Below are 16202 nucleotides of genomic sequence, written 5' to 3'. Positions count from 1 at the left end.
CCCAGATTCCTGACTCACAGAACCTGTGACATAATCAATGTTTCTTGTTTTAAAGTGCTAAGTTTGGGGTAACTGGTTATGCAGCAATAGATAGAGAAGACATCATTCCAATCTGAGAGGTTCAGTCCTGGATTATTTTAAAGGCCCCTACCAACACCACCATTTTTCTTGAGGCTTAGGGAGTAGACCAAAAGAGACTGGCTATCAGGAACTCTTGAAAGGAACCCATGTCCCACAGAATGTAGAGATGATTGCTGGCTTGATAACATATACCCAGGCATACTCTGGCCACCTGGAGGTGACCATGGAAATAATATCAGTGCAGATCAAAACCAACATGATGCTTTCGGCAGCAGTACAGTGATGGTAAATAAACCAGAGACTGAAGCACATGTGGAAGGTGAAAGGCTCCTTGCCTGCCCAGCTATGTTCTGCCATCAGCTACATCACCATCAGAACCTGTCCAGCCAAACTGCAGCTCCATGGTTCACTGAGAAGTTCTGAGGTCAGCCCCCCTCCTCCTAGAAACCTTCCCCAATGTTCCCAATTCTTCTCACTCCCCCATCCTTTCATCTAAGCCCCTTGAGAACTGAAGCTATAACTTGATTACCTCGATTTCCCAAGCACCTAATATAAGACCTGGTGATGGGCTTCCCTGGTGGCGCAGTGGTTGAGAGTCCGCCTGCCGATGCAGGGGACACGGGTTTGTGCCCCCGTCCGGGAGGATCCCACGTGCCGCGGAGCGGCTGGGCCCGTGAGCTGTGGCCGCTGAGCCTGCGCGTCCGGAGCCTGTGCTCCGCAACGGGAGAGGCCACAACAGTGAGAGGCCCGCGTACCACAAAAAAAAAAAAAAGACCTGGTGATCAAAGGGAGACCTTCACGTGGCGGAGGAGTAAGACATGGAGATCACCTTCCTCCCCACAAATACATCAACATGTGGAACAACACGTACAGAACGCCTACTGAATGCTGGCAGAAGACCTCAGACTTCACAAAAGGGAAAAATCTCCCCACATACTGGGTGGGGAAAAAACAAAACAAAACAAAACAGAGACAAAAGAATACATCTGGGACCTGCACCTCTGGGAGGGAGCTGTGAAGATGGAAAGGTTCCCACACACTAGAAGCCCCTTCGTGGGTAGAGACTGCGGGTGGCAGAGGGGGAAACTTCAGAGCCACGGAGGAGAGTGCAGCAACAGGGGTGTGGAAGGAAAAGCAGACAGATTCCCACACAGAGGATCGCTGCTGACCAGCACTCACCAGCCTGAGGGGCTTGTTTGCTCACCCATCAGAGCGGGTGGGGGCTGGGAGCTGAGGCTCAAGCTTCAGAGGTCAGATCCCAGGAGAGGACTGGGGTTGGCTGCGTGAGCACAGCCTGAAGGGGCTAGTGCACCACAGTTAGCTGGGAGGGAATCCAGTAAAAAATCTGGACATGCCTAAGAGGCAAGAGACCATTGTTTTGGGGTGCATGAGGAGAGGGGATTCAGAGCATCGCCTAAACGAGCTCCAGAGATGGGCACGAACCACAGCTATCAGCACGGATCCCAGAGACGGGCATGAGACACTAAGGCTGATACTGCAGCCACCAGGAAGCCTGTGTGTAAGCACAGGTCACTCTCCACACCTCCCCTCCCGGGAGCCTCTGCAACCCACCACTGCCAGTGTCCCGTGATCCCAGGGACAGCTTCCCAGGGAGAACACATGGCACGCCTCAGGCTGGTGCAACATCACGCTGGCCTCTGCTGCCCCAGGCTCGCCCCACATTCCGTACCCCACCCTCCCCTCAGAATGAATGAGCCAGAGCCCCCGAATCAGCTGCTCCTTTAACCCGGTCCTGTCTGAGAGAACAGACGCCCCCAGGTGACCTACATGCAGAGGCGGGTCCAGATGCAAAGCTGAACCGCAGTAGCTGTGCGAACAAAGAAGAGAAAGGGGGCTTCCCTGGTGGCGCAGTGTTTGAGAATCTGCCTGCCAATGCAGGGGACACAGGTTCGAGCCCTGGTCTGGGAAGATCCCACATGCCTCGGAGCAACTGGGCCCATGAGCCACAATTACTGAGCCTGCGCATCTGGAGCCTGTGCTCCACAACAAGAGAGGCCGCCATAGTGAGAGGCCCGCACACCGCGATGAAGAGTGGCCCCCGCTCGCCACAACTAGAGAAAGCACTCACACAGAAACGAAGACCCAACACAGCAAAAAATAAATAAATAAATTTATTAAAAAAAAAAAAAAGGAGAGAAAGGGAGATCTCTCCCAGCAGGCTCAGGAGCACCAGATTAAATCCCCACAATCAACCTGACGTTCCCTGCATCTGCGCAATACCTGAACAGACAATGAAGCATCCCAAAACGGAGACAGTGGACTTTGGGAGCAACTGTTGACTTGGGCTTGCTTTCTGCATCTAATTTGTTTCTGGTTTTATGTTTATCTTAGTTTAGTATTTAGAATTTATTAACATTGGTATATTTGTTTATTGATTTGGTTGCTCTCTTCCTTTTTTATATATATATAGATTTTTTTTTCCTTTTTCTCTTTTTGTGAGGGGCTATGTGTTTGCTTCTTTGTGTGATTTAGTTCGTATAGCGTTGCTTTTACCATTTGTCCTAGGGTTCTGTCTGTCTGTTTTTGTTTGTTTCCTTGTTTTTTAGTATAGTTTTTAGTGCTTACTATCATTGGTGGACTTGTTTTTTGGGTTTGATCTCTTCTTTCTTTCTTTCTTTTTTATTACATTTTAATTTTTTTAATAATATTTTTTGTTTTAATAACATTTTTATTTTATTTTATTTTTTTCTTTCTTTCTTTCTTTTTTCTCCCTTTTCTCTGAGCCATGCGGTTGACAGGGTCTTGCTGCTCTGGCCAGAAGTCAGGCCTGAGTCTCTGAGATGGGAGAGCCAAGTTCAGGACATTGGTCCACCAGAGACATCCTGGCTACACAAAATATCAAACAGCAAAAGCGCTCCCAGACATCTCCATCTCAACGCTAAGAACCAGCTCCACTCAATGACCAGCAAGCTACAGTGCTGGACACCCTATGCCAAACAACTAGCAAGACAGGAACACAACCCCACCCATTAGCAGAGAGCTTGCCTAAAATCATAATAAGGTCACAGAAACCCCAAAACACACCACCGAATGCAGTCCTGCCCAACAGAAAGAGAAGATCCAGCATCATCCACCAGAACACAGGCACCAATCCTCTCCACCAGAAAGCCTACACAAACCACTAAACCAACCTTAGCCACTGCAGGCAGACACCAAAAACAAGGAGAACTACAAATGTGCAGGCTGCAAAAAGCAAACCCCAAACATAGTAAGTTAAGCAAAATGACAAGACGGATAAACACACGGCAGATGAAGAAGCAAGGTAAAAACCCACCAGACCAAATAAATGAAAAAGAAATAGGCAGTCTACCTGAAAAAGAATTCAGAATAATGATAGTAAAGATGATCCAAAATCTTGGAAATAGAAAGGAGAAAATACAAGAAATGTTTAACAAGGAACTAGAAGAAGTAAAGAGCAAACAGACAATGAAGAACAACACAATAAATGAAATTAAAAATTCTCTAGGAGGAATCAATAGCAGAATAACTGAGGCAGAAGAATGGATAAGTGGCCTGGCAGATAAAATAGTGGAAATAACTACCACAGAGCAGAATAAAGAAAAAAGAATGAAAAGAATTGAGGACAGTCTCAGAGATGTCTGGGAAAACATTAAACACACCAACATTCGAATTATAGAGGTCCCAAAAGAAGAAAAGCAAAAGAAAGGGACTGAGAAAATATTTGAAGAGATTACAGTTGAAAACCTCCCTAATATGGGAAAGGAAATAGTCAATCAACTCCGGAAAGTGCAGAGAGTCCCATACAGGATAAATCCAAGGAGAAACACGACAAGACACATATTAATCAAACTATCAAAAATTAAATACAAAGAAAAAATAGTAAAAGCAGCAAGGGAAAAACAACAAATAACATACAAGGGAATCCCCATAAGGTTAACAACTGATCTTTCAGCACAAACTCTAAAAGCCAGAAGGGAGTGGCAGGACATATTTAAAGTGACGAAAGAGGAAAACCTACAATCAAGATTACTATAGTCAGCAAGGATCTCATTCAGATTAGATGGAGAAATTAAAACCTTTACAGACAAGCAAAAGCTAACAGAATTCAGCACCACCAAACCACAATTACAACAAATGCTAAAGGAACTTCTGTAGGCAGTAAACACAAGAGAAGGGAAAGACCTACAAAAACAAACCCAAAACAATTCAGAAAATGGTAATAGGAACATACATATCAATAACTACCTTAAATGTAAATGGATTAAATGCTGCAACCAAAAGACAGACTGGGGATGAATGGATACAAAAACAAGACCTGTATATATGCTGTCTGCAAGACACTCACTTCAGTCCTAGGGACACATACAGTCTGAAAGTGAGGGGACAGAAAAGGTATTCCATGCAAATGGAAAACAAAAGAAAGCTGGAGTAGCAATTCTCATATCAGACAAAACAGACTTTAAAATAAAGACTATTACAAGAGACAAAGAAAGACACTACATAATGATCAAGGGGCCAATCCAAGATGAAGATATAACAATTGTAAACATTTATGCACACAACATAGGAGCACCTCAATACATAAGGCAAATGCTAACAGCCATAAAAGGGGAAATCAACAGTAACACAAATATAGTAGGGGACTTTAACACCCCACTTTCACCAATGGACAGATCATCCAAAATGAAAATAAATAAGGAAACACAAGCTTTAAATAATACATTACAGAAGATGGACTTAATTGATATTTACAGGACATTCCATCCAAAAACAACAGAATACAGTTTCTGCTCAAGTGCTCCTGGAACATCCTCCAGGATAGACCCTATCTTGTATCACAAATCAAGCCTCAGTAAATTTAAGAAAATTGAAATCATATCAAGTATCTTTTCCGACCACAATGCTATGAGACTACATATCAATTACTGGAAAAAATCTGTAAAAAATACAAACACATGGAGGCTAAACAATACACTACTTAATAACCTAGAGGTCACTGAAGAAATCAAAGAGGAAATCAAAAAATACCTAGAAACAAATAACAATGAAAACACGACGACCCAAAACCTATAGGATACAGCAAAAGCAGTTCTAAGAGGGAAGTTTATAGCAATACAATCCTACCTCAAGAAACAACAAACATCTCAAATAAACAACCTAACCTTACACCTAGGGCAATTAGAGAAAGAAGAACAAAAAAACCCCAAAGTTAGCAGAAGGAAAGAAATCATAAAGATCAGATCAGAAATAATGAAAAACAAATGAAGGAAACAATAGCAAAGATCAATAAAACTAAAAGCTGGTTCTTTGAGACGATAAACAAAATTGATAAACCATTAGCCAGACTCATCAAGAAAAAAAGGGAGAAGACTCAGATCAATAGACTTAGAAATGAAAAAGGAGAAGTAACAACTGACACCGCAGAAATGCAAAGGATTATAAGAGACTACTACAACAACTATATGCCAATAAAATGGACAACCTGGAAGAAATGGACAAACTCTTAGAAAAGCACAAACTTCCAACACTGAATGAGGAAGAAATAGAAAATATAAACAGACCAATCACAAACACTGAAATTGAGACTGTCATTAAAAATCTTCCAACAAACAAAAGCCCAGGACCAGATGGCTTCACAGGCAAATTCTATCAAACATTTAGAGAAGAGCTAACACCTATCTTTTCAAAATCTTGCAAAATATAGCAGAGGGAGGAACACTCCCAAACTCATTCTATGAGGCCACCATCACCCTGATACCAAAACCAGACAAAGATGTCACAAAGAAAGAAAACTACAGGCCAATATCACTGATGAACATAGACGCAAAAATCCTCAACAAAATACTAGCAAACAGAATCCAACAGCACATTAAAAGGATTATACACCATGATCAAGTGGGGTTTATCCCATGAAGGCGAGGATTCTTCAATATATGCAAATCAATCAATGTGATACACCATATTAACAAATTGAATTATAAAAACCATATGATCATCTCAATAGATGCAGAGAAAGCTGTTGACAAAATTCAACACCCATTTATGATAAAAACTCTCCAGAAAGTGGGCACAGAGGGAACTTACCTCAACATAATAAAGGCCATATATGACAAACCTACAGCCAACATCGTTCTCAATGGTGAAAAATTGAAACCATTTCCTCTAAGATCAGGAACAAGACAAGGCTGTCCACTCTCACCACTATTATTCAACATAGTTTTGGAAGTTTTAGCCACAGCAATCAGAAAAGAAAAAGAAATAAAAGAAATCCAAATCAGAAAACAAGAAGTAAAGCTGCCACTGTTTGCAGATGACATGATACTATACATAGAGAATCCTAAACATGCTAACAGAAAACTACTAGAGCTAATCAATGAATTTGGTAAAGTAGCAGGATGGATACAAAATTAATGCACAGAAATCTCTTGCATTCCTATACACTAATGATGAAAAATCTGAAAGAGAAATTAAGGAAACACTCCCATTTACCACTGCAACAAAAAGAATAAAATACCTAGGAATAAACCTACCTAGGGAGACAAAAGACCTGTATGCAGAAAACTATAAGACACTGTTGAAAGAAATTAAAGATGATACAAACAGATGGAGAGATATACCATGTTCTTGGATTGGAAGAATCAACATGGTGAAAATGACTCTACTGCTCAAAGCAATCTACAGATTCAATGCAATCCCTATCAAACTACCACTGGCATTTTTCACAGAACTAGAACAAAAAAGTTCACAGTTTGTATGCAAACACAAAAGACCCTGAATAGCCAAAGCAATCTTGTGAAATAAAAATGGACTTGGAGGAATCGGGCTCCCTGACTTCAGACTATACTACAAAGCCACAGTAATCAAGACAGTATGGTACTGGCACAAAAAAAAAAAGAAATATAGATCAATGGAACAGGATAGAAAGTCCAGAGATAAACCCATGCACCAATGGTCAATTTATTTATTTATTTATTTTTTTGTGGTACGTGGGCCTCTCACTGTTGTGGCCTCTCCCATTGTGGAGCGCAGGCTCCGGACGCACAGGCTCAGCGGCCATGGCTCACAGGCCCAGCCGCTCTGTGGCATGTGGGATCTTCCCGGACCGGGGCACGAACCCGTGTCCCCTGCATCGGCAGGCGGATTCTCAACCACTGCGCCACCAGGGAAGCCCTGGTCAACTTATTTTTGATAAGGGAGGCAAGAGTACACAATGGAGAAAAGATACCCTCTTCAATAAGCGGTGCTGGGAAAATTGGACAGCTACATGTAAAAGAATGAAATTAGAACGCTCCCTAATGCCATACACAAAAATAATCTCAAAATGGATTAAAGACCTAAATGTAAGACCAGACACTATAAAACTCTTAGAGGAAAACATAGGCAGAACACTCCATGACATAAATCACAGCAAGATCCTTTTTGACCCACCTTCAAGAGAAATGTTAATAAAAATAAATGGGACCTAATGAAACTTAACCTTTTGCACAGCAAAGGAAACTACAAACAAGATGAAAAGACAACCCTCAGAATGTGAGAAAATATTTGCAAATGAAGCAACTGACAAAGGATTAATCTCCAAAATTTACAAGCAGCTCATACAGCTCAATATCAAAGAAACAAACAAACCAATCCAAAAATGGGCAGAAGACCTAAATAGACATTTCTCCAAAGAAGATATACAGATTACCAACAAACACACGAAAGGATGCTCAGCATCACTGATCATTAGAGAAATGCAAATCAAAAGTACAATGAGCTATCACCTCACACCAGTCAGAATGGCCATCATCAAAAAATCTACAAACTATAAATGCTGGAGAGGGCATGGAGGAAAAGGAACACTCTTGCACTGTTGGTGGGAATGTAAATTGATACAGCCACTATGGAGAACAGCATGGAGGTTCCTTAAAAAACTACAAATAGAACTACCATATGACCCAGCAATCCCACTACTGGGCATATACTCTGAGAAAACCATAATTCAAGAAGAGTCATGTACCACAATGTTCACTGCAGTTCTATTTACATTAGCCAGGACATGGAAGCAACCTAAGTGTCCATCAACAGACGAATGGACAAAGAAGATGTGGCACATATATACAATGGAATATTACTCAGTTAAACTGAAATGAAATTGAGTTATTTGTAGTGATGTGGATGGTCCTAGAGTCTGTCATACAGAGTGAAGTAAGTCAGAAAAAGAAAAACAAATATTGTATGCTAACACATGTATACAGAATCTAAAAAAAACAAAAAACAAAAATGTTTCTGAAGAACCTAGGGGCAGGACAGGAATAAAGATGCAGATGGAGTGAATGGACTTGATGACACGGGGAGGCAGAAGGGTAAGCTGGGACGAAGTGACAGAGTGGCATGGACTTATATACACTACCAAATGTAAAACAGATAGCTAATGGGAGGCAGCCACATAGCACAGGGAGATCAGCTCGCTGCTTTGTGACCACCTAGAGGGGTGGGATAGGGAGGGTGGGAGGGAGATGCGAGAGGAAGGAGATATGGGGATATATGTATATGTATAGCTGATTCACTTTGTTATAAAGCAGAAACTAACACACCACTGTAAAGCAATTATACTCCAATAAAGATGTTAAAGAAAAAAAAAAGACCTGGTGATCAATGAATGTGTGTTGTAAACAATATCTTTCTAATGTGTATTTCCCTCTTATGTATGTCTTTCTCTCCAACTAGACTATAAGCTTCTCAGGGTTAGGGACTATGCTTAATTCACCGTGGTGTCCTAAAGATCCTGAGTTTTCTGACTTCCAGGCAAACACTGGGATCAGGGCAGAGAGCAAGCACACGCCCTGTGAACCAGGAGTAAATATTTGGCAGCAATCTATACAGGACTCATGGGGCTCTCCATCCACTCACCATCAGTCCCCCTCCACCACAAAGTAGCCCAATGGGGGAGAACCTGAGAACTCCTGACAACCTAGGGCTCTGCCCAAGGTACAGTAGAAGTGTGTCCACTGTGCTGAGGTCAGGAAATAGAAGCATGTGGAATTAGGAGGAAGGAAACGAAAGAAAGAGCCAGCTCCACCTTCTACTTACATGGACAGTGAAACATCTCCGACAACACATCCCTTGGTTATAGAACAGCCACAGGGCCTCAGGAGTCTGGATGAGTCCCTGCTCATACCCAACAAACCCTTTTGTAACTGTTGAAGCAGTAACATAAAAGCATTAAAGCTGGCTACACAGATAGTCACACATGCCCAGAAATCACCTGACTGACAGACTGGAGGGAGCCAAGACCTTCACCTCTGACGGAAGTGACCAATGCTTTGCTTCCGGCAGAGATTAATACCTGATTCTTCTGAGGACCAAAGAGGAAATATTAAAACTGAAAGCCCTTGGCTACCATCAACAATTGTATGCTAGTATCAACAGAGGGAAATAATTTCCTTCCTGACTCCCACTAGGCCAGTCATGCCTAGAGCAGAAGGTGTGATTATCTAATCAAACAACGCAAGTCCCAAATGGCTAGACTGTAGCTTCTAGGGAATTTCTCAAAGCACTGAGACTTCCTCAGTCTCTGAATCTACCTCCCTCCACCTCCTGTTGCCTAGAGCAAAAACAAATATGGAAAGTAATCATGATACACAACTTCATCTCAACTTCAACCATGATCATTAAGCTGGGTTACAGACCTCGCTCCTTTCCAAGACTGAGGACACATTACTGCCCATCCAGTCCTGGGGATGATGTGGGTACAGAGTTGGAAGGAAGGACACACACTGAGCATATACTATGCCCCAGGAACAGTGCAGGGGATTGCACATGCCATTGTCTTATGTTTCTTTATATTCAAGATCAATATTTTTCTTTATAGTCAATGTCTTATTTTTCTTTATATTCTTTATGTTGAAACTAAAGAAGAAAACAAGTGTAATGACCTGTCATGTATGGACCACACTTCACAGTTTGCAAAACAAATTGGCATCTATCAACCCACTTGCTCTAAACAAACAAGAGAGGTGGGCAGGACAGCGATTATTCCTAATTCTCTGACCAGGGGAATGAAGGTGGAGGGATGTTGTTTTCTAGGGTTGCACATCTAATATTTGGCAGGTCTTCTGATACCCCATGCCACCGTACTCGCTGCCTTTTTATGCACTAGCAAACTGTTTAAGGTGTACTGGTCCCAGAAGCCTATTTCTGTCCAGTCATTCGTTTCATTCTCATAAAACCATGAAGTTCAGCCTCATCTGTGCTAGAATTCCTAAAGCTTTCCAACAGAGAATTGGCCAGCACCTGATAGAACACCCTCAGGAAAAGGGCCGGTCACTACCTTTGGATTTAGTCTTTCTATCCAGGAAAATACACTGTGCACCTATTATGTGCCAGAGATCCTACCAGCCCGTGGAGCTACACATATGAGCAGGAGATGCTGCCCCTCTTCTGACTGCATTTTATATTCTTAAAGGCCATTGTCAGGTGCACCCTGCATCCTGCCTTTTCCGGGTCTCATTCCTCTAACAGTGGGACATCATTTCCGGTCCTCTCAGCATCCTAGTGTGGAGAGGCCAGTTGGCTAATGTCCCTTTCAGAGGAGGAGGCAAGGACTAAAGTCCAACACCATAGAAGAGCCCCAACAGGAGGGTTAAAAAAAGGTTCATGGTCGCCCACAAAGCCTTAATCCTCTCTCTGCCCCCTATCAGCACTCACATACTCTTTGGAAGAACCACCTCTTCTCCACTGTGTAGCTGCCATAAACTTCTAGGTGACAGCAGGCAGCCAGCTCGTGACCAAGAGGGGAAACATCCTGAGGATGAAGCCAACACACATACAAGAGGGCAGGGCAAGGAGCACTGCAGAGAAACAGAGCCCAGGTCCTGCTCAAACTGAGCCTAAGGCCCACCTTACCTCGGGACTTGCCAGCCTCTGGCAGGGTCACCCACCCACGCTGTTCTCTCTGTACTGCAATCTGAGGCTGCATCAGTGTTTTGGAAGACAAAGGCCACTGCTGGCTCATAATTAGCTTATGGACAAGAGACACTTCTGAGTTTCTTCCAACGTGCTCCTGGTAAGGTGCTCTGTCCTGTTTTGTCACGACACACTGGATTTTTTGTTTGAATCCAAGTACAAGGCTTCATATTCATCACAATTTAATTTTAAGCACTGAAAAAACTCAGGCAGTAGAGCGGAGAACAAAGATTTACATCTGATGCTCAAAGTGTATGCTTGGGGCAAAACATTTCAGACCATGTTGGAAATGTTAACAGACTAAAATGTTTAAGAGTCCAAGCAGTGGTTTCCAGCCTTTCATCTTATGCAGATCCATAGGTGCAAAGAACACTGGGTGTTCTTTTAAGATACACTGATTAAGAAAACAAAGGGTGGGCTTCCCTGGTGGCGCAGTGGTTGAGAATCCGCCTGCGGATGCAGGGGATACGGGTTCGTGCCCCGGTCCGGGAGGATCCCACATGCTGCAGAGCGGCTGGGCCCGTGAGCCATGGCCGCTGAGCCTGTGCGTCCGGAGCCTGCGCTCCACAATGGGAGAGGCCACAACAGTGAGAGGCCCGCGTACCACAAAAAAAAAAAGAAAACAAAGGGTGACAAAATTAACTGTAAACTCAGCCATACTTTTAAATGAAATTAGGTTTTATGGATCACAACAGCATCTGCTCCCTGTTGAAAAACTACACCATAAACATGGCAACACATATTATTTACCTGTTAAAAAGCCAGAGGTGGGGCATATAGGGACTGGCTCTGGAGATGGAGAGCAAAAATCTAGAATTCTAAACAGAGGCCTTTCCCAGAATCCCCCAGCTATTTTCCTCAGATCCCCCTACAGCCCAGGGTATCCCACACCATCGATTCTTTTCTAGAATACGATGTTCTACCTGCTATAAACACAGAGGAATTCCAAAACACAAGGGGAAGTTTCCCTTACCTGCTCACCATTCTCCTTTCTGAGTGTGCAACAGGATTCCAAGATTCAAACTCAGATCCCTAGGGAGCCCGTGTAGGCCCTTTAAGACACAGGTGCACACCCTTGACTAAGCGAATTTAGCTTCCCCTACCTCAAAGGGTTGATGTGAAAATACAGTAAGATCACAGAAGAAGCATCTTGCACCGGGGTGAGCAAGAGCCTCTCAATACTACTACTTCTTTTCCTCAGAAACACCCATAACACAGTTCATTGACACTTTCTTTCTGGTCCTTCAATTTCAAGAATACTTCCCTCCATGACAAAGGAGAAAGAAGGAAGCAATGCAATTATTGGCAATCTAAAATCCTCATTCGTCCAAATCTTCTTCCAATTTCTCTTCCCGCCACCTTCCAAGAGCTGAGTCCTGACTTTGCTTTGCCACACATTTTATTGGCATTATTATATCCTGTCCATTGCCAATGAAATCGGCTCAAGAAGACAGGAAGAACATTTTTGTTCTTCTTAGTCTATCCTAGTTACCAGTGCCCATGCTTTAAATGGAAACCACTGATTTTGAAAACTCATTAAAATATGCGTATTGATTATAAAAGGAAAAAGTTTTCTTCTTTGCATTGGACTCACCAACTGAGGAAAAATATCTTCCCTCTGATGAGTGTCCTGTAGAACGGAGAAAGCACTAAACTGGAATCAGGTGACCGGATTCTGTCTTCAGTTCTGTTTCCTCAATGTTCCCACCTGTGGAAATGGGAGAAGAAGGTTGTTTATGAATCTCTAGGATCTTACCAGCTGTAGAACTTCCCAAATTTATGAACTTACTGGGTAAACCCTACTGGGAATACCAGGCTTGAAACCCGCAAATCTAGTGGCTGACCTCTGTATCTCCTAAGCTGTCAGTCAGTTCCTGGCACTTCTATTTCGCTAATGTGCCTTAGAATGATGAGGAAAGAGAATGCTGGTACCCCAGTGTTCATACCTCAGCTTTTGGGGGGAATATAGCTTCATCATAATATCAGAAGTGAAAGAGATAGATCAATTAGATGCTCACATGTTAGGCAAGAAAAAATTAACAGCAAAATATGAACTACAAAAAATAAAAAGAGACAAGGAATATGAGTTGGAGATAGATTTCTAACTATGGGATCTAGTGGCTGCTGTGAACCTTACTTTCCTTGCTCAAAACATGAGAGCCAGTGAGCAGCAGAGGGCTGGACAACCTTGATGCTTCCTGGGAAGTCCTCATTACTGGCTTTCTTTCATTAAGAACTATCAGTATCAGTAGGGCTTCCCTGGTGGCGCTGTGGTTGAGAGTCCGCCTGCCGATGCAGGGGACACGGGTTCGTGCCCCGGTCCGGGAGGACCCCACATGCGGCGGAGCAGCTGGGCCCGTGAGCCATGGCCGCTGAGCCTGCGCGTCCGGAGCCTGTGCTCCGCAACGGGAGAGGCCACAACAGTGAGATGCCCGCGTACCACAAAAAAAAAAAAAAAAAAAAAAAACTATCAGTATTTTGCTATGGATTCTGCAATATATATTCCAACAGACAAGTATTCCAGGGTAGCTGGTTGTTACAAAATGTGTCTTTTGTAGACACAGGGGAAATCCACATGCCAGAAAAATGACTACTCCCATTTTCATTGCTGTTATTTTAAACATTATTGAACCAATCATACAATTGTTTTGTGAGTATGATCCCATTCAATCATCAAATACCTGTACAAGCTCAAAGTTGAGAGAGACCTTAAAAATGACCCACTTCAACCCTTCCAACTGACAGGAGAAGAACCTGGGGGCCAGAGGAGGGAGGTGGCCACCCCAGGAGCGCACCATTAGTGAGTGGCAGGCAGCCCAGGGCTGAAGCCCGGGGCTCGTTCCACTGGACCGAGGTACGGCCACTGTAACAGAAGAGGTCACTGACATTCGCTGGCCAGAGACCTGCCATCAGCCACGCAATCAGCTTCAGAGGAAAACCAGGACTTACACACCCAGACCTCAGAACACCAGCTTCAAAGCTCTTGCATAAACACATGAAAGGATGCTCACCATCATTAATCATTAGAGAAATGCAAATCAAAACTACAATGAGGTATCACCTCACACCAGTCAGAATGGCCATCTTCAAAACATCTACTTACAGTAAATGCTGGAGAGAGTGTGGAGAAAAGGGAACCCTCTTGCACTGTTGGTGGGAATGAAAATTGATACAGCCACTATGGAGAACAGTATGGAGGTTCCTTGAAAAACTACAAATAGAACTACCATATGACCCAGCAATCCCACTACTGGGCATATACCCTGAGAAAACCATAATTCAAAAAGAGTCATGTACCACTATGTTCATTGCAGCTCTATTTACATTAGCCAGGACATGGAAGCAACCTAAGTGTCCATCAACAAGTGAATGGATAAAGAAGATGTGGTACATATATACAATGGAATATTACTCAGCCATAAAAAGAAACAAAATTGAGTTATTTGTAGTGAGGTGGATGGACCTAGAGTCTGTCATACAGAGTGAAATAAGTCAGAAAGAGAAAAACAAATACCGTATGCTAACACATATATATGGATATATGGAATCTAAAAAAAAAAAAAACAAAAAAAAACACTGGTTCTGAAGAACCTAGGGGCAGGACAGGAATAAAGACACAGACTAGAGAATGGACTTGAAGACACGGGGAGGGGGAAGGGTAAGCTGGGACGAAGTGAGAAAGTGGCATTGACATATATACACTACCAAATGTAAAACAGATAGCTAGTGGGAAGCAACCGCAGAGCACAGGGAGATCAGCTCAGTGCTTTGTGACCACATAGAGGGATGGGATAGGGAGGGTGGGAGACGCAAGAGGAAGGAGATATGGGGATATATGTATATGTATAGCTGATTCACTTTGTTATAAAGCAGAAACTAACACACCATTGTAAAGCAATTATACTCCAATAAAGATGTTAAAAAAAAAAAAAAAAAGTTCTTGCATATAGCCCAACAGCAGAAAGAAACTAAGTTGGGAAAATGGAGTATAATCAAGGTGAGTCCAGCAAAGCAATGTGTTTCCTGAGAGCTAGCGCTCTTGACCGGCATTGGAAATTTCAAAGCCATCTCATTAAAATGAGAGAACGGCATAATTTCAAACTTGTTGAGGGGATGGAATGTGAGGAGTTCAACACTGGCTCTGTGGACAGTGAAATCTCAAAAATAAATAAATAAATAAAAACAAAAAGACCCCACCTCCAAGCCCCAGGAAACCTAAGCTTCTCCCGGCAGAGGGAGATATCGATCATAACAGCTTCTACAACAGCAGCAAAGGGCAGCTGACTTCCCAGATTTTCAAACTTCACTGAAAGGTAAAGCGCTCCACCTTGGGCCTGGGGCAATGTTTCAGGCACTGGCTAGCTTCTCTCCATGCACAAATGAACACAGTTCCCCTTTTCCATAGTCAACTTTTCTTCTAACAATTTTTTTTCTTCTTTTCCATAAAGAGAACAAGCAGTTCTGCTAAAAAACCACTGTGAAATGATTGAAGTTCTCATGCAAACAAACCATTAGCAGAGTTCAAATGCAATTTAAATTACCAGTTGTTAAAGCGCGCCTCAATTTCTCTGTAAGTTTCCAAGGAGAATTACATACTATACACCATTTAATTGGTTGTTTTCTATTTTTTAACATCCATTTATTCCCCCCCATTTTATTTTCAGAAGTGTCTATAAAAGCTTCCCTTTAAAAAATTATACATTGTTGGATAGATTAAACCCAAAGACTGAAAAGTAGCAGAGAAACAGCTGCAGGATTACGCAGCTCAGTATAAATTGATGGTTTTGACATCATAAGACATGCAGAGTTTTAAAATCTTAGGAGTCACCTGATGGTGCCCTCACTGTTTACAGATGAAGACGCTGAAACCCTGAAAGGGATAGGAAGGCTTGGCCCAAGTCCTCTCACTGGTCAGTGACAGGTGCCAGGTGAGAACTCCCTACTTCCCAGCTCCGTGCTGCCTCTTCCCACTACCACATGTTGGAGGAGATGATGGGAAATGCTCAACAGATTTAATTTCCACCTGTAATTTTTTTCTTAAAGAAAATATGAAGTCATCTTCAAATACATCTCTGACCTCAAAAGTGCAGCTGGCCAATGGCAAATATCTCCCCAAAGGGAGAAAAAGTAAAGGCTGATGAATGAGTATAGTCAAAGGAGCTCCAAATGAGCAGATTCCTGGCAGGAAAAGT

The 16202-nt window shown here is 42.8% G+C and overlaps 1 protein-coding gene across 11 annotated transcripts in view; it reads right to left on the bottom strand.

Annotated features, from left to right (window-relative positions):
- LPP (LIM domain containing preferred translocation partner in lipoma) overlaps window positions 1-16202 on the bottom strand; it is a 714682-nt gene that overhangs the window by 629866 nt on the left and 68614 nt on the right. For all 11 annotated transcript variants that reach the window (XM_059064964.2, XM_059064970.2, XM_067034208.1 and 8 more), the window contains one exon: window positions 12605-12718. The gene's annotated coding sequence lies outside the window, so the exon portion shown is untranslated. The remainder of the gene's footprint in view (window positions 1-12604; window positions 12719-16202) is intronic.

Source organism: Kogia breviceps, chromosome 5, assembly GCF_026419965.1.
Source record: "Kogia breviceps isolate mKogBre1 chromosome 5, mKogBre1 haplotype 1, whole genome shotgun sequence".
NCBI lineage: Eukaryota > Metazoa > Chordata > Mammalia > Artiodactyla > Physeteridae > Kogia > Kogia breviceps.
This window is presented reverse-complemented; position numbering and strand designations above follow the sequence as displayed.